At 43.0% G+C, this 23,894-nt stretch overlaps 1 protein-coding gene and 9 non-coding genes across 10 annotated transcripts in view; 1 reads left to right on the top strand and 9 right to left on the bottom strand.

Moving 5' to 3' along the window:
• LOC142351621 (ATP-binding cassette sub-family C member 4-like) overlaps positions 1-23,894 on the top strand; it is a 152,563-nt gene that overhangs the window by 75,465 nt on the left and 53,204 nt on the right. The gene's annotated exons all lie outside the window — the stretch shown is intronic.
• On the bottom strand, positions 5,522-5,594 carry Trnat-agu (transfer RNA threonine (anticodon AGU)). The gene has a single exon. It is a non-coding gene; the product is annotated as a tRNA-Thr (tRNA).
• Positions 7,772-7,844, bottom strand: Trnaa-agc (transfer RNA alanine (anticodon AGC)). Its single transcript has one exon. It is a non-coding gene; the product is annotated as a tRNA-Ala (tRNA).
• Positions 8,147-8,219, bottom strand: Trnaa-agc (transfer RNA alanine (anticodon AGC)). The gene has a single exon. It is a non-coding gene; the product is annotated as a tRNA-Ala (tRNA).
• Positions 8,522-8,594, bottom strand: Trnaa-agc (transfer RNA alanine (anticodon AGC)). The gene has a single exon. It is a non-coding gene; the product is annotated as a tRNA-Ala (tRNA).
• On the bottom strand, positions 9,271-9,343 carry Trnaa-agc (transfer RNA alanine (anticodon AGC)). Its single transcript has one exon. It is a non-coding gene; the product is annotated as a tRNA-Ala (tRNA).
• Trnaa-agc (transfer RNA alanine (anticodon AGC)) lies at positions 10,395-10,467 on the bottom strand. Its single transcript has one exon. It is a non-coding gene; the product is annotated as a tRNA-Ala (tRNA).
• Trnaa-agc (transfer RNA alanine (anticodon AGC)) lies at positions 10,770-10,842 on the bottom strand. Its single transcript has one exon. It is a non-coding gene; the product is annotated as a tRNA-Ala (tRNA).
• Positions 11,153-11,225, bottom strand: Trnaa-agc (transfer RNA alanine (anticodon AGC)). Its single transcript has one exon. It is a non-coding gene; the product is annotated as a tRNA-Ala (tRNA).
• Positions 13,776-13,848, bottom strand: Trnaa-agc (transfer RNA alanine (anticodon AGC)). The gene has a single exon. It is a non-coding gene; the product is annotated as a tRNA-Ala (tRNA).

The raw sequence follows: 23,894 nt of genomic DNA, 5'->3' as shown, positions 1-23,894 counted from the left end.
ATCCTTGACAAGCGGGCGGGACGTTAGGGACAGCGAGGGGTTTAATCCGGGACTGTAAACCTGTTTTTGAACTATTGCGAATATTGTTAAGTGTAGTGTTGAAGATTCTTATTTGTGATGATTTTATTAAGTCTTCGATGAATTAACATTTCATCGAAGGGTTGCTTTTGACTGCTCATAGGAACTGTTGAAATCAGATCTTATCTGACCCACAGTTCTCTTCATGGCAATTTTTTAGGCATATGGCAAAACTAGTAGAAGTTTAGTGGAGGTGCGGGGCATCGCTCCCCGTACCTCTCGCATGCTAAGCGAGCGCTCTACCATTTGAGCTACAACCCCGTTGATGGCTCACCATTTTGCTGTTATTTTACACCGATCCTTGAGAAACGGGCGGGACGTTAGGGACAGCGAGGGGTTTAATCCAGGACTGTGAACCTGTTTTTGAACTATTGCGAAAATTGTTAAGTATAGTGTTGAAGATTCTTATTTGTGATGATTATATTAAGTCTTCGATGAATTAACATTTCATCGAAGGGTTGCTTTTGATGGCTTATAGGAGCTGTTGAAATCAGATCTAAGCTGATCCACGGTACTCTTCATGGCAATTTTTCAGGCATATGGCAAAATTAGTAGAAGATTAGTGGAGGTGCGGGGCGTCGATCACCGTACCTCTCGCATGCTAAGCGAGCGCTCTACCATTTGAGCTACACCCCCGTTGATAGCTCACCATTTTGCTGTTATTTTACACCGATCCTTGACAAGCGGGCGGGACGTTAGGGACAGCGAGGGGTTTAATCCGGGACTGTAAACCTGTTTTTGAACTATTGCGAATATTGTTAAGTGTAGTGTTGAAGATTCTTATTTGTGATGATTTTATTAAGTCTTCGATGAATTAACATTTCATCGAAGGGTTGCTTTTGACTGCTCATAGGAACTGTTGAAATCAGATCTTATCTGACCCACAGTTCTCTTCATGGCAATTTTTTAGGCATATGGCAAAACTAGTAGAAGTTTAGTGGAGGTGCGGGGCATCGCTCCCCGTACCTCTCGCATGCTAAGCGAGCGCTCTACCATTTGAGCTACAACCCCGTTGATGGCTCACCATTTTGCTGTTATTTTACACCGATCCTTGAGAAACGGGCGGGACGTTAGGGACAGCGAGGGGTTTAATCCAGGACTGTGAACCTGTTTTTGAACTATTGCGAAAATTGTTAAGTATAGTGTTGAAGATTCTTATTTGTGATGATTATATTAAGTCTTCGATGAATTAACATTTCATCGAAGGGTTGCTTTTGATGGCTTATAGGAGCTGTTGAAATCAGATCTAAGCTGACCCACGGTTCTCTTCATGGCAATTTTTCAGGCATATGGCAAAACTAGTAGAAGTTAAGTGGAGTTGCGGGGCATCGATCCCCGTACCTCTCGCATGCTAAGCGAGCGCTCTACCATTTCGGCTACACCCCCGTTGGTATCTCACCGTTTTGCTGTTATTTTACACCGTTCCTTGAGAAACGGCTGGGACGTTGGGGACAGCGAGGGGTTTAATCCGGGACTGTGAACCTGTTTTTGAGCTATTGCGAATATTGTTAAGTATAGTGTTGAAGATTCTTATTTGTGATGATTATATTAAGTCTTCGATGAATTAACATTTCATCGAAGGGTTGCTTTTGATTGCTCATAGGAACTGTTGAAATCAGATCTTATCTGACCCACAGTTCTCTTCATGGCAATTTTTAGGCATATGGCAAAACTAGTAGAAATTTAGTGGAGGTGCGGGGCGTCGATCCCCGTACCTCTCGCATGCTAAGCGAGCGCTCTACCTTTTGAGCTACAACCCCGTTGATAGCGCACCATTTTGCTGTTATTTTACACCGATCCTTGACAAACGGCCGGGACGTTAGGGACAGCGAGAGGTTTAATCCGGGACTATGAACCTGTTTTTGAGCTATTGCGAAAATTGTTAAGTATAGTGTTGAAGATTCTTATTTGTGATGATTATATTAAGTCTTCGATGAATTACCATTTCATCGAAGGGTTGCTTTTGATGGCTCATAGGAGCTGTTGAAATCAGATCTAAGCTGACCCACGGTTCTCTTCATGGCAATTTTTCAGGCATATGGCAAAACTAGTAGAAGTTTAGTGGAGTTGCGGGGCGTCGATCCCCGTACCTCTCGCATGCTAAGCGAGCGCTCTACCATTTGAGCTACACCCCCGTTGATAGCTCACCATTTTGCTGTTATTTTACACCGATCATTTAATAACGGCCGGGACGTTAGGGACAGCGAGGGGTTTAATCCGGGACTGTGAACTTGTTTTTGAACTATTGCGAATATTGTTAAGTATAGTGTTGATGATTCTTATTTGTGATGATTATATTAGGTCTTCGATGAATTAACATTTCATCGAAGGCTTGCTTTTGATTGCTCATAGGAGCTGTTGAAATCAGATCTAAGCTGACTCACGGTTCTCTTCATGGCATTTTTTTAGGCATATGGCAAAACTAGTAGAAATTTAGTGGAGATGCGGGGCGTCGATCCCCGTACCTCTCGCGTGCTAAGCGAGCGGTCTACCATTTGAGCTACACCCCGTTGATAGCTCACCATTTTGCTCTTATTTTACACCGATCCTTGACAAACGGCCGGGACGTTAGGGACAGCGAGAGGTTTAATCCGGGACTGTGAACCTGCTTTTGAACTAATGCGAATATTGTTAAGTATAGTGTTGAAGATTCTTATATGTGATGAATATATTAAGTCTTCGATGAATTAACATTTCATCGAAGGGTTGCTTTTGATTGCTCATAGGAGCTGTTAAAATCAGATCTAAGCTGACCCACGGTTCTCTTCATGGCAATTTTTTAGGCATATGGCAAAACTAGTAGAAATTTCGTGGAGGTGCGGGGCGTCCATCCCCGTACCTTTCGCATGCTAAGGGAGCGCTCTACCATTTGAGCTACACCCCCGTTGATAGCTCACCGTTTTGCTGTTATTTTACACCGATCCTTGAGAAATGGCTGGGACGTTGGGGACAGGGAGGAGTGTAATCCGGGACTGTGAACCTATTTTTGAACTACTGTGATTCTTGTTAAGTTTACTGTTCAAGATTCTTATTTGTGAAGATTTAAGTAAATCTTCGATAAATTAACATTTCATCGAAGGGTTGCTTTTGATTGCTCATAGGAGCTGTTGAAATCAGATCTAAGCTGACCCACGGTTCTCTTCATGGCAATTTTTCAGGCATATGGCAAAACTAGTAGAAGTTTAGTGGAGGTGCGGGGCGTCGCTTCCCGTACCTCTCGCATGCTAAGCGAGCGCTCTACCTTTTGAGCTACACCCCCGTTGATAGCTCACCATTCTGCTGTTGTTTTACACCGATACTTGAGAAACGGGCGGGACGTTAGGGACAGCGAGGGGTTTAATCCGGGACTGTGAGCCTGTTTTTGAACTATTGCGAATATTGTTAAGTATAGTGTTGAAGATTCTTATTTGTGATGATTATATTAAGTCTTCGATGAATTAACATTTCATCGAAGGGTTGCTTTTGATGGCTCATAGGAGCTGTTGAAATCAGATCTAAGCTGACCCACGGTTCTCTTCATGGCAATTTTTCAGGCATATGGCAAAACTAGTAAAAGTTTAGTGGAGTTGCGGGGCGTCGATCCCCGTACCTCTCGCATGCTAAGCGAGCGCTCTACCATTTGAGCTACACCCCCGTTGATAGCTCACCATTTTGCTGTTATTTTACACCGATCATTGAATAACGGCCGGGACGTTAGGGACAGCGAGGGGTTTAATCCGGGACTGTGAACTTGTTTTTAAACTATTGCGAATAATGTTAAGTATAGTGTTGAAGATTCTTATTTGTGATGATTATATTAAGTCTTCGATGAATTAACATTTCATCGAAGGGTTGCTTTTGATTGCTCATAGGAGCTGTTGAAATCAGATCTAAGCTGACCCAAGGTTCTCTTCATGGCAATTTTTCAGGCATATGGCAAAACTAGTAGAAGTTTAGTGGAGGTGCGGGGCATCGCTCCCCGTACCTCTCGGATGCTAAGCGAGCGCTCTACCATTTGAGCTACAACCCCGTTGATGGCTCACCATTTTGCTGTTATTTTACACCGATCCTTGAGAAACGGGCGGGACGTTAGGGACAGCGAGGGGTTTAATCCGGGACTGTGAACCTGTTTTTGAACTATTGTGAATATTGTTGAGTATAGGGTTGAAGATTCTTATTTGTGATGATTATATTAAGTCTTCGATGAATTAACATTTCATCGAAGGGTTGCTTTTGATTGCTCATAGGAGCTGTTGAAATCAGATCTAAGCTGACCCACGGTTCTCTTCATGGCAATTTTTTAGGCATATGGCAAAACTAGTAGAAATTTAGTGGAGATGCGGGGCGTCGATCCCCGTACCTCTCGCATGCTAAGCGAGCGGTCTACCATTTGAGCTACACCCCCGTTGATAGCTCACCATTTTGCTCTTATTTTTCACCGATCCTTGACAAACGGCCGTGACGTTAGGGACAGCGAGAGGTTTAATCCGGGACTGTGAACTGTGAACCTGTTTTTGAACTATTGCGAATATTGTTAAGTATTGCGTTGAAGATTCTTAATTGTGATTATTATATTAATTCTTCGATAAATTAACATTTCATCGAAGGGTTGCTTTTGATTGCTCATAGGAGCTGTTGAAATCAGATCTAAGCTGACCCACGGTTCTCTTCATGGCGATTTTTCAGGCATATAGCAAAACTAGTAGAAGTTTAGTGGAGGTGTGGGGCATCGCTCCCCGTACCTCTCGCATGCTAAGCGAGCGCTCTACCATTTGAGTTACAGCCCCGTTGATAGCTCACGGTTTTGCTGTTGTTTTACACCGATACTTGAGAAACGGGCGGGACGTTAGGGACAGCGAGGGGTTCAATCCGGGACTGTGAACCTGTTTTTGAACTATTGCGAATATTGCTAAGTATAGTGTTGAAGATTCTTATTTGTGATGATTATATTAAGTCTTCGATGAATTAACATTTCATCGAAGGGTTGCTTTTGATTGCTCATAGGAGCTGTTGGAAGCAGATCTAAGCTGACCCACGGTTCTCTTCATGGCAATTTTTTAGGCATTTGGCAAAACTAGTAGAAGTTTAGTGGAGGTGCGGGGCGTCGATCCGCGTACCTCTCGCATGCTAAGCGAGCGCTCTACCATTTGAGCTAAACCCCCGTTGATGGCTCACCATTTTGCTGTTATTTTACACCGATCCATGAGAAACGGGCGGGACGTTAGGGACAGCGAGGGGTTTAATCCGGGACTGTAAACCTGTTTTTGAACTATTGCGAATATTGTTAAGTATAGTGTTGAAGATTCTTATTTGTGATGATTATTTTAAGTCTTCGATGAATTAACATTTCATCGAAGGGTTGCTTTTGATTGCTCATAGGAGCTGTTGAAATCAGATCTAAGCTGACCCACGGTTCTATTCATGGCAATTTTTTAGGCATATGGCAAAACTAGTAGAAATTTAGTGGAGGTGCGGGGCGTCGATCCCCGTCCCTCTCGCATACTAAGCGAGCGCTCTACCATTTGAGCTACACCCCCGTTGATAGCTCACCATTTTGCTGTTATTTTACACCGATCCTTGACAAACGGCGGGGACGTTAGGGACAGCGAGAGGTTTAATCCGGGACTGTGAACCTGTTTTTGAACTATTGCGAATATTGCTAAGTATAGTGTTGAAGATTCTTATTTGTGATTATTATTTTAAGTCTTCGATGAATTAACATTTCATCGAAGGGTTGCTTTTGATTGCTCATAGGAGCTGTTGAAATCAGATCTAAGCTGACCCAAGGTTCTCTTCATGGCAATTTTTCAGGCATATGGCAAAACTAGTAGAAGTTTAGTGGAGGTGCGGGGCATCGCTCCCCGTACCTCTCGAATGCTAAGCGAGCGCTCTACCATTTGAGCTACACACCCGTTGATAGCTCACCTTTTTGCTGTTATTTTACACCGATCCTTGAGAAACGGCTGGGACGTTGGGGACAGCGAGGAGTGTAATCCGGGACTGTGAACCTATTTTTGAACTACTGTGATTCTTGTTAATTTTACTGTTCAAGATTCTTATTTGTGAAGATTTAAGTAAATCTTCGATAAATTAACATTTCATCGAAGGGTTGCTTTTGATTGCTCATAGGAGCTGTTGAATTCAGATCTAAGCTGACCCACGGTTCTCTTCATGGCAATTTTTTAGGCATACGGCAAAACTAGTAGAAATTTAGTGGAGGTGCGGGGCATCGATCCCCGTACCTCTCGCATGCTAAGTGAGCGCTCTACCATTTGAGCTACACCCCCGTTGATAGCTCACCATTTTGCTGTTATTTTACACCGATCCCTGACAAACGGCGGGGACGTTAGGGACAGCGAGAGGTTTAATCCGGGACTGTGAACCTGTTTTTGAACTATTGCGAATATTGCTAAGTATAGTGTTGAAGATTCTTATTTGTGATGATTATATTAAGTCTTCGATGAATTAACATTTCATCGAAGGGTTGCTTTTGATTGCTCATAGGAGCTGTTGGAAGCAGATCTAAGCTGACCCACGGTTCTCTTCATGGCAATTTTTTAGGCATATGGCAAAACTAGTAGAAGTTTAGTGGAGGTGCGGGGCGTCGATCCGCGTACCTCTCGCATGCTAAGCGAGCGCTCTACCATTTGAGCTAAACCCCCGTTGATGGCTCACCATTTTGCTGTTATTTTACACCGATCCATGAGAAACGGGCGGGACGTTAGGGACAGCGAGGGGTTTAATCCGGGACTGTAAACCTGTTTTTGAACTATTGCGAATATTGTTAAGTATAGTGTTGAAGATTCTTATTTGTGATGATTATATTAAGTCTTCGATGAATTAACATTTCATCGAAGGGTTGCTTTTGATTGCTCATAGGAGCTGTTGAAATCAGATCTAAGCTGACCCACGGTTCTATTCATGGCAATTTTTTAGGCATATGGCAAAACTAATAGAAATTTAGTGGAGGTGCGGGGCGTCGATCCCCGTCCCTCTCCCATACTAAGCGAGCGCTCTACCATTTGAGCTACACCCCCGTTGATAGCTCACCATTTTGCTGTTATTTTACACCGATCCTTGACAAACGGCGGGGACGTTAGGGACAGCGAGAGGTTTAATCCGGGACTGTGAACCTGTTTTTGAACTATTGCGAATATTGCTAAGTATAGTGTTGAAGATTCTTATTTGTGATTATTATTTTAAGTCTTCGATGAATTTACATTTCATCGAAGGGTTGCTTTTGATTGCTCATAGGAGCTGTTGAAATCAGATCTAAGCTGACCCAAGGTTCTCTTCATGGCAATTTTTCAGGCATATGGCAGAACTAGTAGAAGTTTAGTGGAGGTGCGGGGCATCGCTCCCCGTACCTCTCGAATGCTAAGCGAGCGCTCTACCATTTGAGCTACACACCCGTTGATAGCTCACCATTTTGCTGTTATTTTACACCGATCCTTGAGAAACGGCTGGGACGTTGGGGACAGCGAGGAGTGTAATCCGGGACTGTGAACCTATTTTTGAACTACTGTGATTCTTGTTAATTTTACTGTTCAAGATTCTTATTTGTGAAGATTTAAGTAAATCTTCGATAAATTAACATTTCATCGAAGGGTTGCTTTTGATTGCTCATAGGAGCTGTTGAAATCAGATCTAAGCTGACCCACGGTTCTCTTCATGGCAATTTTTTAGGCATACGGCAAAACTAGTAGAAATTTAGTGGAGGTGCGGGGCATCGATCCCCGTACCTCTCGCATGCTAAGCGAGCGCTCTACCATTTGAGCTACACCCCCGTTGATAGCTCACCATTTTGCTGTTATTTTACACCGATCCTTGACAAACGGCGGGGACGTTAGGGACAGCGAGAGGTTTAATCCGGGACTATGAACTTGTTTTTGAACTATTGCGAATATTGCTAAGCATAGTGTTGAAGGTTCTTATTTGTGATGATTATTTTAAGTCTTCGATGAATTAACATTTCACCGAAGGGTTGCTTTTGATTGCTCATAGGAGCTGTTGAAATCAGATCTAAGCTGACCCACGGTTCTCTTCATGGCAATTTTTTAGGCATACGGCAAAACTAGTAGAAATTTAGTGGAGGTGCGGGGCATCGATCCCCGTACCTCTCGCATGCTAAGCGAGCGCTCTACCATTTGAGCTACACCCCCGTTGATAGCTCACCATTTTGCTGTTATTTTACACCGATCCTTGACAAACGGCGGGGAGGTTAGGGACAGCGAGAGGTTTAATCCGGGACTATGAACTTGTTTTTGAACTATTGCGAATATTGCTAAGTATAGTGTTGAAGATTCTTATTTGTGATGATTATATTAAGTCTTCGATGAATTAACATTTCACCGAAGGGTTGCTTTTGATTGCTCATAGTAGCTGTTGAAATCAGATCTAAGCTGACCCACGGTTCTCTTCATGGCAATTTTTTAGGCATACGGCAAAACTAGTAGAATTTTAGTGGAGGTGCGGGGCATCGATCCCCGTACCTCTCGCATGCTAAGCGAGCGCTCTACCATTTGAGCTACACCCCCGTTGATAGCTCACCATTTTGCTGTTATTTTACACCGATCCTTGACAAACGGCGGGGACGTTAGGGACAGCGAGAGGTTTAATCCGGGACTATGAACTTGTTTTTGAACTATTGCGAATATTGCTAAGTATAGTGTTGAAGATTCTTATTTGTGATGATTATTTTAAGTCTTCGATGAATTAACATTTCATCGAAGTGTTGCTTTTGATCGCTCATAAGAGCTGTTGAAATCAGATCTAAACTGACCCACGGTTCTCTTCATGGCATTTTTTAGGCATATGGCAAAACTAGTAGAAGTTTAGTGGAGGTGCGGGGCGTCGATCCGCGTACCTCTCGGATGCTTAGCGAACGCTCTACCATTTGAGCTACACCCCTGTTGATGTCTCACCATTTTGCTGTTATTTTACATCGATCCTTGAGAAACGGGCGGGACGTTAGGGACAGCGAGGGGTTTAATCCGGGACTGTGAACCTGTTTTTGAACTATTGCGAATATTGCTAAGTATAGTGTTGAAGATTCTTATTTGTGATGATCATATTAAGTCTTCGATGAATTAACATTTCATCGAAGGGTTGCTTTTGATTGCTCATAGTAGCTGTTGAAATCAGATCTAAGCTGACCCACGGTTCTCTTCATGGCAATTTTTTAGGCATACGGCAAAACTAGTAGAAATTTAGTGGAGGTGCGGGGCATCGATCCCCGTACCTCTCGCATGCTAAGCGAGCGCTCTACCATTTGAGCTACACCCCCGTTGATAGCTCACCATTTTGCTGTTATTTTACACCGATCCTTGACAAACGGCGGGGACGTTAGGGACAGCGAGAGGTTTAATCCGGGACTATGAACTTGTTTTTGAACTATTGCGAATATTGCTAAGTATAGTGTTGAAGATTCTTATTTGTGATGATTATTTTAAGTCTTCGATGAATTAACATTTCATCGAAGTGTTGCTTTTGATCGCTCATAAGAGCTGTTGAAATCAGATCTAAACTGACCCACGGTTCTCTTCATGGCATTTTTTAGGCATATGGCAAAACTAGTAGAAGTTTAGTGGAGGTGCGGGGCGTCGATCCGCGTACCTCTCGGATGCTTAGCGAACGCTCTACCATTTGAGCTACACCCCTGTTGATGTCTCACCATTTTGCTGTTATTTTACATCGATCCTTGAGAAACGGGCGGGACGTTAGGGACAGCGAGGGGTTTAATCCGGGACTGTGAACCTGTTTTTGAACTATTGCGAATATTGCTAAGTATAGTGTTGAAGATTCTTATTTGTGATGATTATATTAAGTCTTCGATGAATTAACATTTCATCGAAGGGTTGCTTTTGATTGCTCATAGGAGCTGTTGAAATCAGATCTAAGCTGACCCACGGTTCTCTTCATGGCAATTTTTTAGGCATATGGCAAAACTAGTAGAAATTTAGTGGAGGTGCGGGGCGTCGATCCGCGTACCTCTCGGATGCTTAGCGAACGCTCTACCATTTGAGCTACACCCCTGTTGATGTCTCACCATTTTGCTGTTATTTTACACCGATCCTTGAGAAACGGGCGGGACGTTAGGGACAGCGAGGGGTTTAATCCGGGACTGTGAACCTGTTTTTGAACTATTGCGAATATTGCTAAGTATAGTGTTGAAGATTCTTATATGTGATGATTATATTAAGTCTTCGATGAATTAACATTTCATCGAAGGGTTGCTTTTGATTGCTCATAGGAGCTGTTGAAATCAGTTCTAAACTGACCCACGGTTCTCTTCATGGCAATTTTTTAGGCATATGGCAAAACTAGTAGAAATTTAGTGGAGGTGCGGGGCGTCGATCCCCGTACCTCTCGCATGCTAAGCGAGCGCTCTACCATTTGAGCTACACCCCCGTTAATAGCTCACGTTTTTGCTGTTATTTTACACCGATTCTTGACAACCGGCCGGGACGTTAGGGACAGTGAGGGGTTCAATCCGGGACTGTGAACCTGTTTTTGAACTATTGCGAATATTGTTAAGTATAGTGCTGAAGATTCTTATTTGTGATGATTATATTCAGTCTTCGATGAATTAACATTTCATCGAAGGGTTGCTTTTGATTGCTCATAGGAGCTGTTGAAATCAGATCTAAGCTGACCCATGGTTCTCTTCATGGCATTTTTTTAGGCATATGGCAAAACTAGTAGAAATTTAGTGGAGGTGCGGGGCGTCGATCCCCGTACCTCTCGCATGCTAAGCGAGCGCTCTACCATTTGAGCTACACCCCCGTTAATAGCTCACGTTTTTGCTGTTATTTTACACCGATTCTTGACAACCGGCCGGGACGTTAGGGACAGTGAGGGGTTCAATCCGGGACTGTGAACTTGTTTTCGAACTATTGCGAATATTGTTAAGTATAGTGTTGAAGATTCTTATTTGTGATGATTATATTAAGTTTTCGATGAATTAACTTTTCATCGAAGGGTTGCTTTTGATTGCTCATAGGAGGTGTTGAAATCAGATCTAAGCTGACCCATGGTTCTCTTCATGGCATTTTTTTAGGCATATGGCAAAACTAGTAGAAATTTAGTGGAGTTGCGGAGGTGCGGGGCGTCGATCCCCGTACCTCTCGCATGCTAAGCGAGCGCTCTACCATTTGAGCTACACCCCCGTTGATAGCTCACCTTTTTGCTGTTATTTTACACCGATCCTTGACAACCGGCCGGGACGTTAGGGACAGTGAGGGGTTCAATCCGTGACTGTGAACCTGTTTTTGAAGTATTGCGAATATTGTTAAGTATAGTGTTGAAGATTCTTATTTGTGATGATTATATTAAGTCTTCGATGAATTAACATTTCATCGAAGGGTTGCTTTTGATTGCTCATAGGAGCTGTTGAAACAGATCTAAGCTGACCCACGGTTCTCTTCATGGCAATTTTTTAGACATATGGCAAAACTAGTAGAAGTTTAGTGGAGGTGCGGGGCGTCGATCCGCGTATCTCTCGCATGCTAAGCGAGTTCTATACCATTTGAGCTAAACCCCCGTTGATGGCTCACCATTTTGCTGTTATTTTACACCGATCCTTGAGAAACGAGCGGGACGTTAGGGACAGCGAGGGGTTTAACCCGGGACTGTAAACATGTTTTTGAACTATTGCGAATATTGTTAAGTATAGTGTTGAAGATTCTTATTTGTGATGATTATATTAAGTCTTCGATGAATTAACATTTCATCGAAGGGTTGCTTTTGATTGCTCATAGGAGCTGTTGAAATCAGATCTAAGCTGACCCACGGTTCTCTTCATGGTAATTTTTTAGGCATATGGTAAAACTAGTAGAAGTTTAGTGGAGGTGGGGGGCGTCGATCCCCGTACCTCTCGCATGCTAAGCGAGCTCTCTACCATTTGAGCTACACCCCCGTTGATAGCTCACCATTTTGCTGTTATTTTACACCAATCCTTGACAAACGGCCGGGACGTTAGGGACAGCGAGAGGTTTAATCCGGGACTGTGAACCTGTTTTTGAACTATTGCGAATATTGCTAAGTATAGTGTTGAAGATTCTTATTTGTGATGATTATATTAAGTCTTCGATGAATTAACATTTCATCGAAGGGTTGCTTTGATTGCTCATAGGAGCTGTTGAAATCAGATCTAAACTGACCCACGGTTCCCTTCATGGCAATTTTTTAGGCATATGGCAAAACTAGTAGAAGTGGAGGTGCGGGGCGTCGGTCCGCGTACCTCTCGCATGCTTAGCGAGCGCTCTACCATTTGAGCTACACCCTCGTTGATGACTCACCATTTTGCTGTTATTTTACACCGATCCTTGAGAAACAGGCGGGACGTTAGGGACAGCGAGGCGTTTAATCCGGGACTGTGAACCTGTTTTTGAACTATTGCGAAAATTGTTAAGTATAGTGTTGAAGATTCTTATTTGTGATGATTATATTAAGTCTTCGATGAATTAACATTTCACCGAAGGGTTGCTTTTGATTGCTCATAGGAGCTGTTGAAATCAGATCTAAGCTGACCCACGGTTCTCTTCATGGCAATTTTTTAGGCATACGGCAAAACTAGTAGAAATTTAGTGGAGGTGCGGGGCATCGATCCCCGTACCTCTCGCATGCTATGCGAGCGCTCTACCATTTGAGCTACACCCCCGTTGATAGCTCACCATTTTGCTGTTATTTTACACCGATCCTTGACAAACGGCCGGGACGTTAGGGACAGCGAGAGGTTTAATCCGGGACTGGGATCCTGTTTTTGAACTATTGCGAATATTGTTAAGTATAGTGTTGAAGATTCTGATTTGTGATGATTATATTAAGTCTTCGATGAATTAACATTTATCGAAGGGTTGCTTTTGATTGCTCATAGGAGCTGTTGAAATCAGATCTAAGCTGACCCACGGTTCTCTTCATGGCAATTTTTGAGGCATATGGCAAAACAAGTAGAAATTTGTTGGAGGTGCGGGGCGTCGATCCCCGTACCTCTCGAATGCTAAGCGAGCGCTCTACCATTTGAGCTACACACCCGTTGATAGCTCACCATTTTGCTGTTTTTTTACACCGATCTTTGAGAAACGGCTGGGACGTTGGGGACAGCGAGGAGTTTAATCCGGGACTGTGAACCTATTTTTGAACTACTGTGATTCTTGTTAAGTTTACTGTTCAAGATTCTTATTTGTGAAGATTTAAGTAAATCTTCGATAAGATAAATTAACATTTCATCGAAGGGTTGCTTTTGATTGCTCATAGGAGCTGTTGAAATCAGATCTAAGCTGAGCCACGGTTCTCTTCATGGCAATTTTTCAGGCATATGGCAAAACTAGTAGAAGTTTAGTGGAGGTGCGGGGCGTCGATCCCCGTACCTCTCGCATGCTGAGCGAGCGCTCTACCATTTGAGCTACACCCCCGTTGATAGCTCACCATTTTGCTGTTATTTTACACCGATCCTTGGCAAACGGCTGGGACGTTAGGGACAGCGAGAGGTTTAATCCGGGACAGTGAACTTGTTTTCGAACTATTGCGAAAATTGTTAAGTATAGTGTTGAAGATTCTTATTTGTGATGATTATATTAAGTCTTCAATGAATTAAGATTTCATTGAAGTGTTGATTTTTATTGCTCATAGGAGACGTCGAATTCATATTTAAGCTAACCATGGTTCTCTTCATGAAAATTTTTCAGGGGCGTATGCCAAAACTAGTAGAAATTTAGTGGAGGTGCGGGGCGTCGATCCCCGTACCTCTCGCATGCTAAGCGAGCGCTCTACCATTTGAGCTACACCCCCGTTGGTAGCTCACCATTTTGCTGTTATTTTACACCGATCCTTGGCAAACGGCCGGGACGTTAGGGACAGCGAGAGGTTTAATCCGGGACTGTGAACCTGTTTTTGAACTATTGCGAATATTGTTAAGTATAGTGTTGAAGATTTTTATTTGTGATGATTATATTAAGTCTTCGATGAATTAACATTTCTTCGAAGGGTTGCTTTTGATTGCTCATAGGAGCTGTTGAAATCAGATCTAAGCTGACCCACGGTTCTCTTCATGGCAGTTTTTCAGGCATATGGCAAAACTAGTAGAAGTTTAGTGGAGGTGCGGGGCGTCGATCCCCGTACATCTCGCATGCTAAGCGAGTACTCTGCCATTTGCGCTACACCCTAGTTGATATCTCAGCATTTTGCTGCTAATTTACACCGTTCCTTGAGAAACGGCCGGGACGTTAGGGACAGCGGAGGGTCGAATCTGGGACTGTGAACCTGTTTTCGAGCTACTGTGAATATTGTTAAGAATAATGTTCAAGATTCTTATTTGTGAAGATTAAAGTAAGTCTTCGATGAATTAGCAGTTCATCGAAGCGTTGATTTTGATTGCTCATAGGAGGCGTTGAATTCATATTTAAGCTAACCATGGGTTCTCTTCATGACAATTTTTCAGGGGCATATGGCAAAACTAGTAGAAATTTAGTGGACGTGCGGGGCGTCGATCCCCGTACCTCTCGCATGCTAAGCGAGCGCTCTACCATTTGAGCTACACCCCCGTTGATAGCTCACCATTTTGCTGTTATTTTACACCGATCCTTGGCAAACGGCCGGGACGTTAGGGACAGCGAGAGGTTTAATCTGGGACTGTGAACCTGTTTTTGAACTATTGCGAATATTGTTAAGTATAGTGTTGAAGATTTTTATTTGTGATGATTATATTAAGTCTTCGATGAATTAACATTTCTTCGAAGGGTTGCTTTTGATTGCTCATAGGAGCTGTTGAAATCAGATCTAAGCTGACCCACGGTTCTCTTCATGGCAATTTTTCAGGCATATGGCAAAACTAGTAGAAGTTTAGTGGAGGTGGGGGCATCGCTCCCCGTACCTCTCGCATGCTAAGCGAGCGCTCTACCATTTGAGCTACACCCCCGTTGATAGCTCACCGTTTTGCTGTTATTTTACACCGATCCTTGAGAAACGGCTGGGACGTTGGGGACAGCGAGGAGTGTAATCCGGGACTGTGAACCTATTTTTGAACTACTGTGATTCTTGTTAAGTTTACTGTTCAAGTTTCTTATTTGTGAAGATTTAAGTAAATCTTCGATTAGTTGAGATTTCGTCGAAAGGTTGATTTTGATTGCTCATATGAGGTGTTGAAATCAGATCTAAGCTGACCCACGGTTCTCTCCATGGCAATTTTTTAGACATATGGCAAAACTAGTAGAAATTTAGTGGAGATGCGGGGCGTCGATCCCCGTACATCTCGCATGCTAAGCGAGATCTCTACCATTTGAGCTACACCCCCGTTGATAGCTGACCATTTTGCTGTTCTTTTACACCGATCCTTGAGAAACGGCCGGGACGTTAGGGACAGCGAGGGGTTTAATCCGGGACTGTGAACCTGTTTTTGAACTATTGCGAATATTGTTAAGTATAGTGTTGAAGACTCTTATTTGTGATGATTATGTTAAGTCTTCGATGAATTAACATTTCATCGAAGGGTTGCTTTTGATTGCTCATAGGAGCTGTTGAAATCAGATCTAAGCTGACCCACGGTTCTCTTCATGGCAATTTTTTAGGCAAATGGCAAAACTAGTAGAAATTTAGTGGAGGTGCGGGGCGTCGATCCCCGTACCTCTCGCATGCTAAGTGAGCGCTCTACCATTTGCGCTACACCCCCGTTGATAGCTGACCATTTTGCTGTTATTTTACACCGATCCTTGAGAAACGGCCGGGACGTTAGGGACAGCTAGTGGTTTAATCCGGGACTGTGAACTTGTTTTGAACTATTGCGAATATTGTTAAGTATAGTGTTGAAGATTCTTATTTGTGATGATTTTATTAAGTCTTCGATGAATTAACATTTCATCAAAGGGTTGATTTTGATCGCTCATAGGAGCTGTTGAAATCAGATCTAATTTGACCCACGGTTCTCTTCATAGCAATTTTTCAGGCATATGGCAAAACTAGTAGAAGTTTAGTGGAGGTGCGGGGCATCGCTCCCCGTACCTCTCGCATGCTAAGCGAGCTCTCTACCATTTGAGCTACACCCCTGTTGATAGCTCACCGTTTTGCTGTTACTTTACACCGATCCTTGAGAAACGGCTGGGATGTTGGGGACAGCGAGGAATGTAATCCGGGACTGTGAACCTATTTTTGAACTACTGTGATTCTTGTTAAGTTTACTGTTCAAGATTCTTATTTGTGAAGATTTAAGTAAATCATCGAAATTTCGTCGAAAGGTGAATTTTGCTTGCTCATATGAGGTGTTGAAATCAAGATCTAAGCTGACCCACGGTTCTGTTCATGGCAATTTTTTAGACATATGGTAAAACTATTTGAAATTTTGTGGAGCTGCGGGGCGTCGATCCCCGTACCTCTTGCATGCTAAGCGAGCGCTCTACCATTTGAGCTACACCCCCGTTGATAGCTGAGCATTTTGCTGTTATTTTACACCGATCCTTGAGAAACGGGCGGGACGTTAGGGACAGCGAGGGGTTTAATCCGGGACTGTGAACCTGTTTTTGAACTATTGCGAATATTGCTAAGTATAGTGTTGGAGATTCTTATTTGTGATGATTGTATTAAGTCTTCGATTAATTAACATTTCAACGAAGGGTTGCTTTTGATTGCTCAGGAGCTGTTGAAATCAGATCTAAGCTGACCCACGGTTCTCTTCATGGCAATTTTTTAGGCATATGGCAAAACTAGTAGAAGTTTAGTGGAGGTGCGGGGCGTCGATCCCCATACCTCTCGACTGCTAAGCGAGCGCTCTACCATTTGAGCTACACCCCCGTTGATAGCTCACCATTTTGCTGTTATTTTACACCGATCCTTGACAAACGGCCGAGACGTTAGGGACAGCGAGGGGTTTAATCCGGGACTGTGAACCTGTTTTTGAACTATTGCGATTTTTGCTAAGTATAGTGTTGAAGATTCTTATTTCTGATGATTATATTAAGTCTTCGATTAATTAACATTTCACCGAAGGGTTGCTTTCGATTGCTCATAGGAGCTGTTGAAATCAGATCTAAGCTGACCCACGGTTCTCTTCATGGCAATTTTTTAGGCATATGGCAAAACTAGTAGAAGTTTAGTGGAGGTGCGGGGCGTCGATCCTCGTACCTCTCGACTGCTAAGCGAGCGCTCTACCATTTGAGCTACACCCCCGTTGATAGCTCACCATTTTGCTGTTATTTTACACCGATCCTTGACAAACGGCCGAGACGTTAGGGACAGCCAGGGGTTTAATCCGGGACTGTGAACTTGTTTTTGAACTATTGCGAATATTGTTAAGTATAGTGTTGAAGATTCTTATTTGAGATGATTATATTAAGTCTTCGATGAATTAACATTTCATCGAAGGGTTGATTTTGATTGCTCATATGAGGTGTTGAAATCAGATATTAGCTGACCCACGGTTCTCTTCATGGCAACTTTTTAGACATATGGCCAAACTAGTAGAAATTTAGTGGAGGTGCGCGGCGTCGCTCCCCGTACCTCTCGCATGCTAAGCGAGCTCTCTACCATTTGAGCTACACCCCGGTTGATAGCTCAACATTTTGCTGTTATTTTAAACCGATCCTTGACCAACGGCCGGGACGTTAGGGACAGCGAGAGGTTTAATCCGGGACTGGAATCCTGTTTTTGAACTATTGCGAATATTGTTAAGTATAGTGTTGAAGATTCCTATTTGTGATGATTATATCAAGTCTTCGATGAATTAACATTTCATCGAAGGGTTGATTTTGATTGCTCATAGGAGCTGTTGAAATCAGATCTAAGCTGACCCACGGTTCTCTTCATGGCAATTTTTTAGGCATATGGCAAAACTAGTAGAAGTTTAGTGGAGGTGCGGGGCGTCGATCCCCGTACCTCTCGACTGCTAAGCGAGCGCTCTACCATTTGAGCTACACCCCCGTTGATAGCTCACCATTTTGCTGTTATTTTACACCGATCCTTGACAAACGGCCGAGACGTTAGGGACAGCGAGGGGTTTAATCCGGGACTGTTAACCTGTTTTTGAACTATTGCGAATTTTGCTAAGTATAGTGTTGAAGATTCTTATTTCTGATGATTATATTAAGTCTTCGATTAATTAACATTTCACCGAAGGGTTGCTTTCGATTGCTCATAGGAGCTGTTGAAATCAGATCTAAGCTGACCCACGGTTCTCTTCATGGCAATTTTTTAGGCATATGGCAAAACTAGTAGAAGTTTAGTGGAGGTGCGGGGCGTCGATCCTCGTACCTCTCGACTGCTAAGCGAGCGCTCTACCATTTGAGCTACACCCCCGTTGATAGCTCACCATTTTGCTGTTATTTTACACCGATCCTTGACAAACGGCCGGGACGTTAGGGACAGCGAGGGGTTTAATCCGGGACTGTGAACCTGTTTTTGAACTATTGCGAATATTGTTAAGTATAGTGTTGAAAATTCTTATTTGTGATGATTAAAGTAAGTCTTCGATGAATTAAATTTTCATCGATTGGTTGATTTTGGTTGCTCATAGGAGGTGTTGGAATCAGATTTAAGCTAACCAAGGGTTCGCTTCATGACAATTTTTCAGGCATATGGCAAAACTAGTAGAAATTTAGTGGAGGTGCGGGGCATCGCTCCCCGTACCTCTCGCAAGCTAAGCGAGCGCTCTACCATTTGAGCTATACCCCCGTTGATAGCCCACCGTTTTGCTGTTGTTTCACACCGATCCTTGAGAAACGGCCGAGACCTTAGGGACAGCGAGGGGTTTAATCCGGGACTGTGAACCTGTTTTTGAACTATTGCGAATTTTGCTAAGTATAGTGTTGAAGATTCTTATTTGAGATGATTATATTAAGTCTTCGATGAATTAACATTTCATCGAAGGGTTGATTTTGATTGCTCATAGGAGCTGTTGAAATCAGATCTAAGCTGACCCACGGTTCCCTTCATGGCAATTTTTTAGGCATATGGCAAAACTAGTAGAAGTTTAGTGGAGGTGCGGGGCGTCGATCCTCGTACCTCTCGACTGCTAAGCGAGCGCTCTACCATTTGAGCTACACCCCCGTTGATAGCTCACCATTTTGCTGTTATTTTACAGCGATCCTTGACAAACGGCCGAGACCTTAGGGACAGCGAGGGGTTTAATCCGGGACTGTGAACCTGTTTTTGAACTATTGCGAATTTTGCTAAGTATAGTGTTGAAGATTCTTATTTGAGATGATTATATTAAGTCTTCGATGAATTAACATTTCACCGAAGGGTTGCTTTCGATTGCTCATAGGAGCTGTTGAAATCAGATCTAAGCTGACCCACGGTTCTCTTCATGGCAATTTTTTAGGCATATGGCAAAACTAGTAGAAGTTTAGTGGAGGTGCGGGGCGTCGATCCTCGTACCTCTCGACTGCTAAGCGAGCGCTCTACCATTTGAGCTACACCCCCGTTGATAGCTCACCATTTTGCTGTTATTTTACACCGATCCTTGACAAACGGCCGAGACCTTAGGGACAGCGAGGGGTTTAATCCGGGACTGTGAACCTGTTTTTGAACTATTGCGAATTTTGCTAAGTATAGTGTTGAAGATTCTTATTTGAGATGATTATATTAAGTCTTCGATGAATTAACATTTCATCGAAGGGTTGATTTTGATTGCTCATAGGAGCTGTTGAAATCAGATCTAAGCTGACCCACGGTTCCCTTCATTGCAATTTTTTAGGCATATGACAAAATTAGTAGAAATTTAGTGGACGTGCGGGGCATCGCTCCCCGTACCTCTCGCATGCTAAGCGAGCGCTCTACCATTTGGGCTACACCCTCGTTGATAGCTCACCATTTTGCTGTTATTTTACACCGATCCTTGAGAAACGGCCGGGACGTTAGGGACAGCGAGGGGTTTAATCCGGGACTGTTAACCTGTTTTTGAACTATTGCGAATATTGTTAAGTATAGTGTTGAAGATTCTTATTTTTGATCATTATATTAAGTCTTCGATGAATTAACATTTCATCGAAGGGTTGATTTTGATTGCTCATAGGAGCTGTTGAAATCAGATCGAAGCTGATCCACAGTTCTCTTCATGGCAATTTTTCGGGCATATGGCAAAACTAGTAGAAATTTAGTGGAGGTGCGGGGCATCGCTCCCCGTACCTCTCGCATGCTAAGCGAGTGCTCTACCATTTGAGCTACACCCCCGTTGATAGCTCACCATTTTCCTGTTGTTTACCATTCCTTGAGAAACGGCCGGGACGTTAGGGACAGCGAGGGGTTTAATCCGGGATTTTGTAAATATTGTTAAGTATAGTGTTCAAGATTCTCATTTGTGAAGATTAAATTAAGTCTTCGATGAATTAACATTTCATCGAAGGGTTGATTTTGATTGCTCATAGGAGCTGTTGAAATCAGATCTAAGCATACCCACGGTTCTCTTAATGGCAATTTTTTAGGCAAATGGCAAAACTAGTAGCACTTTAGTGGAGGTGCGGAGCATCGATACTCGTACCGCTCGCATGCTTAGCGAGCGCTATACCATTTGAGCTTTTTCCCCTTTGATAGCTCACCATTTTGTTGTTATTTTACACCGTTCCTTGAGAAACGGCCGGGACGTTAGGGACAGCGAAGGTTTAATCCAGGACTTTGAACCTGTTTTTGAACTATTGCTCATAATTTAACCCAGGACTGTGAACCTACTTTTGAACTACTGTGATTCTTGTTAAGTTTGCTGCTCAAGATTCTTGTTTGTGAATATTTTAGTAAGTCTTCGATGAGTTGACATTTCATCGAAAGGTTGATTATGATTGCTCATATGAGGTGCTGAAATCAGACCTAAGCAGACCCACGGTTCTCTTAATGCCAATTTTTTAGGCAAATGGAAAACTAGTAGCACTTTAGTGGAGGTGCGGGGCATCGTTCCTCGTACCGCTCGCATGCTTAGCGAGCGCTATACCAATTGAGCTATTGCCCTGTTGATAGCTCACCATTATGATGTTATTTTACACCGTTCCTTGAGAAACGGCTGGGACGTTGGGGACATCGAGGGGTTTAATCCGGGACTGTGAACCTATTTTCGAACTACTGTGATTCTTGTTAAGTTTACTGTTCAAGAATCTTGTTTGTGAAGATTTAAGTAAGTCTTCGATGAGTTGACATTTCATCGAAAGGTTGATTTTGATTACTCATAGGAGCTGTTGAAATCAGATCTAAGCTGACCCACGGTTCTCTTCATAGCAATTTTTTAGGCAAATGGCAAAACTAGTAGCACTTTAGTGGAGGTGCGGGGCATCGATACTCGTACTGCTCGCATTCTTAGCGAGCGCTATACCATTTGAGCTATTCCCCCTTTGATAGCTCACCATTTTGCTGTCATTTTACACCGTTCCTTGAGAAACGGCCGGGACGTTGGGGACAGCGAGGGGTTTAATCCGGGACTGTGAACCTATTTTTGAACTACTGTGATTCTTGTTAAGTGTACTGCTCAAGATTCTTATTTGTGAAGATTTAAGTAAGTCTTCGATGAGTTGACATTTCATCGAAAGGTTGATTTTGATTGCTCATATGAGGTGTTGAAATCAGACCTAAGCAGACCCACGGTTCTCTTAATGCCAGTTTTTTAGGCAAATGGCAAAACTAGTAGCACTTTAGTGGGGATGCGGGCCATCATTCCTCGTACCGCTCGCATGCTTAGCGAGCGCTATACCATTTGAGCTATTACCCCGTTGATAGCTCACCATTATGATGTTTTTTATACCGTTCCTTGAGAAACGGCTGGGACGTTGGGGACAGCGAGGGGTTTAATCCGGGACTGTGAACCTATTTTTGAACTACAGTGATTCTTGTTAAGTTTACTGTTCAAGATTCTTATTTGTGAAGATTTAAGTAAGTCTTCGATGAGTTGACATTTCATCGAAAGGTTGATTTTGATTGCTCATATGAGGTGTTGATATCAGACCTAAGCTGACCCGCGGTTCTCTTCATTGCAATTTTTTCAGGCATATGGCAAAACTTGGAGAAATTTAGTGGAGGTGCGGGGCATGGATCCCCGTACCTCTCGCATGCTAAGCGAGCTCTCTACCGTTTGAGCTACACCCCCGTTGATAGCTCACCTTTATGCTGTTATTTTACACCGTTCCTTGAGAAACGGCCGGGACGTTAGGGACAGCGATGGGTTTAATCTGGGACTGTGAACCTGTTTTTGAACTATTGCGAATATTGTTAAGTATAGGGTTGAAGATTCTTATTTGTGATGATTATATTAAGTCTTCGATGAATTAACATTTCATCGAAGGGTTGATTTTGATTGCTCATAGGATTTGTTGAAATCAGATCTAAGCTGACCCACGGTTCTCTTCATGGCAATTGTTTAGGTATATGGCAAAACTAGTAGAAATTTAGTGGAGGTGCGGGGCATCGATCTTCGTACCTCTCGCATGCTCAGCGAGCGCTCTACTATTTGAGCTAAAAACCCATTGATAGCTCACCATTTTGCTGTTATTTTACACCGTTCCTTGAGAAACCGCCGGGACGTTAGGGACAGCGAGAGCGAGGGGTTTTATCTGGGACTGTGAACCTGTTTTTGAACCTCTGTGATTCTTGTTAAGTTTACTGTTCAAGATTCTTAGATGTGAAGATTAAAGTAGATCTTCGATGAATTAACAATTTTTCGAAGGGTTGATTTTGATTGCTCATAGGAGCTGTTGAAATCAGATCTCAGCTGTCCCACGGATCTCTTCATGGCAATTTTTTAGGCATATGGCAAAACTAGTAGAAATTTAGTGGATGTGCGGGGCATTGATCATCGTACCTCTCGCTTGCTAAGCTAGCTCTCTACCTCTTGAGCTACACCCCCGTTGATAGCTCACCATTTTGCTGTTGTTTTACACCGTTCCTTGAGAAACGGCCGGGACCTTAGGGATAGCGAGAGGTTTAATCCGGGACTGTGAACCTATTCTTGAACTATTGTGAATATTGTTAAGTATAATGTTAAAGATTCTTATTGGTGAAGATTAAATTAAGTCTTCGATGAATTAACATTTCATCGAAGGGTTGATTTTATTTGCTCATAGGAGCCGTTGAAATCAGATCTAAGCTGACCCACGGTTCTTTTCATGGCAATTTTTTAGGCATATGGCAAAACTAGTAGAAATTGAGTAGATATGCGGCGCATCGATCCCCGTACCTCTCGCATGCTAAGCGAGCGCTCTACCATTTGTGCTAAAAAGCCGTTGATAGCGCACCATTTTGCTGTTATTTTACATCCTTCCTTGAGAAACGGCCGGGACGTTAGGGGCAGCGAGGGGTTTAATCCGGTACTGTGAACCTGTTTTTGAACTACTGTGATTCTTGTTAAGTTTACTGTTCAAGATTCTTATTTGTGAAGATTAAATTAAGTCTTCGATGAAATAAATTTTCATCGAAGGGTTGATTTTGATTGCTCATAGGAGGTGTTGAAATCAGATTTAAGCTAACCAAGGGTTCCCTCCATGACAATTTTTCTGGCATATGGCAACACTAGTAGAAATTTAGTGGAGGTGCGGGGCATCGATCCCCGTACCTCTCGCATGCTAAGCGAGCGCTCTACCATTTGAGCTAAAAAGCCGTTGCTAGCGCACCATTTTGCTGTTGTTTTACACCGTTCCTTGAGAAATGGCCGGGACGTTAGGGAGAGCGAGAGGTTTAATCCGGGACTGTGAACCTATTTTTGAACTATTGTGAATATTGTTAAGTATAATGTTCAAGATTCTTATTGGTGAAGATTAAATTAAGTCTTCGATGAATTAACATTTCATCGAAGGGTTGATTTTATTTGCTCATAGGAGCCGTTGAAATCAGATCTAAGCTGACCCACGGTTCTTTTCATGGCAATTTTTTAGGCATAT

This window comes from Convolutriloba macropyga, chromosome 13, assembly GCF_964194025.1.
Source record: "Convolutriloba macropyga chromosome 13, txConMacr16.3, whole genome shotgun sequence".
Taxonomy (NCBI): Eukaryota; Metazoa; Xenacoelomorpha; order Acoela; family Convolutidae; genus Convolutriloba; species Convolutriloba macropyga.
Note: the sequence above shows the minus strand (reverse complement) of the source record. Positions and strands in the feature narration are given on the sequence as shown.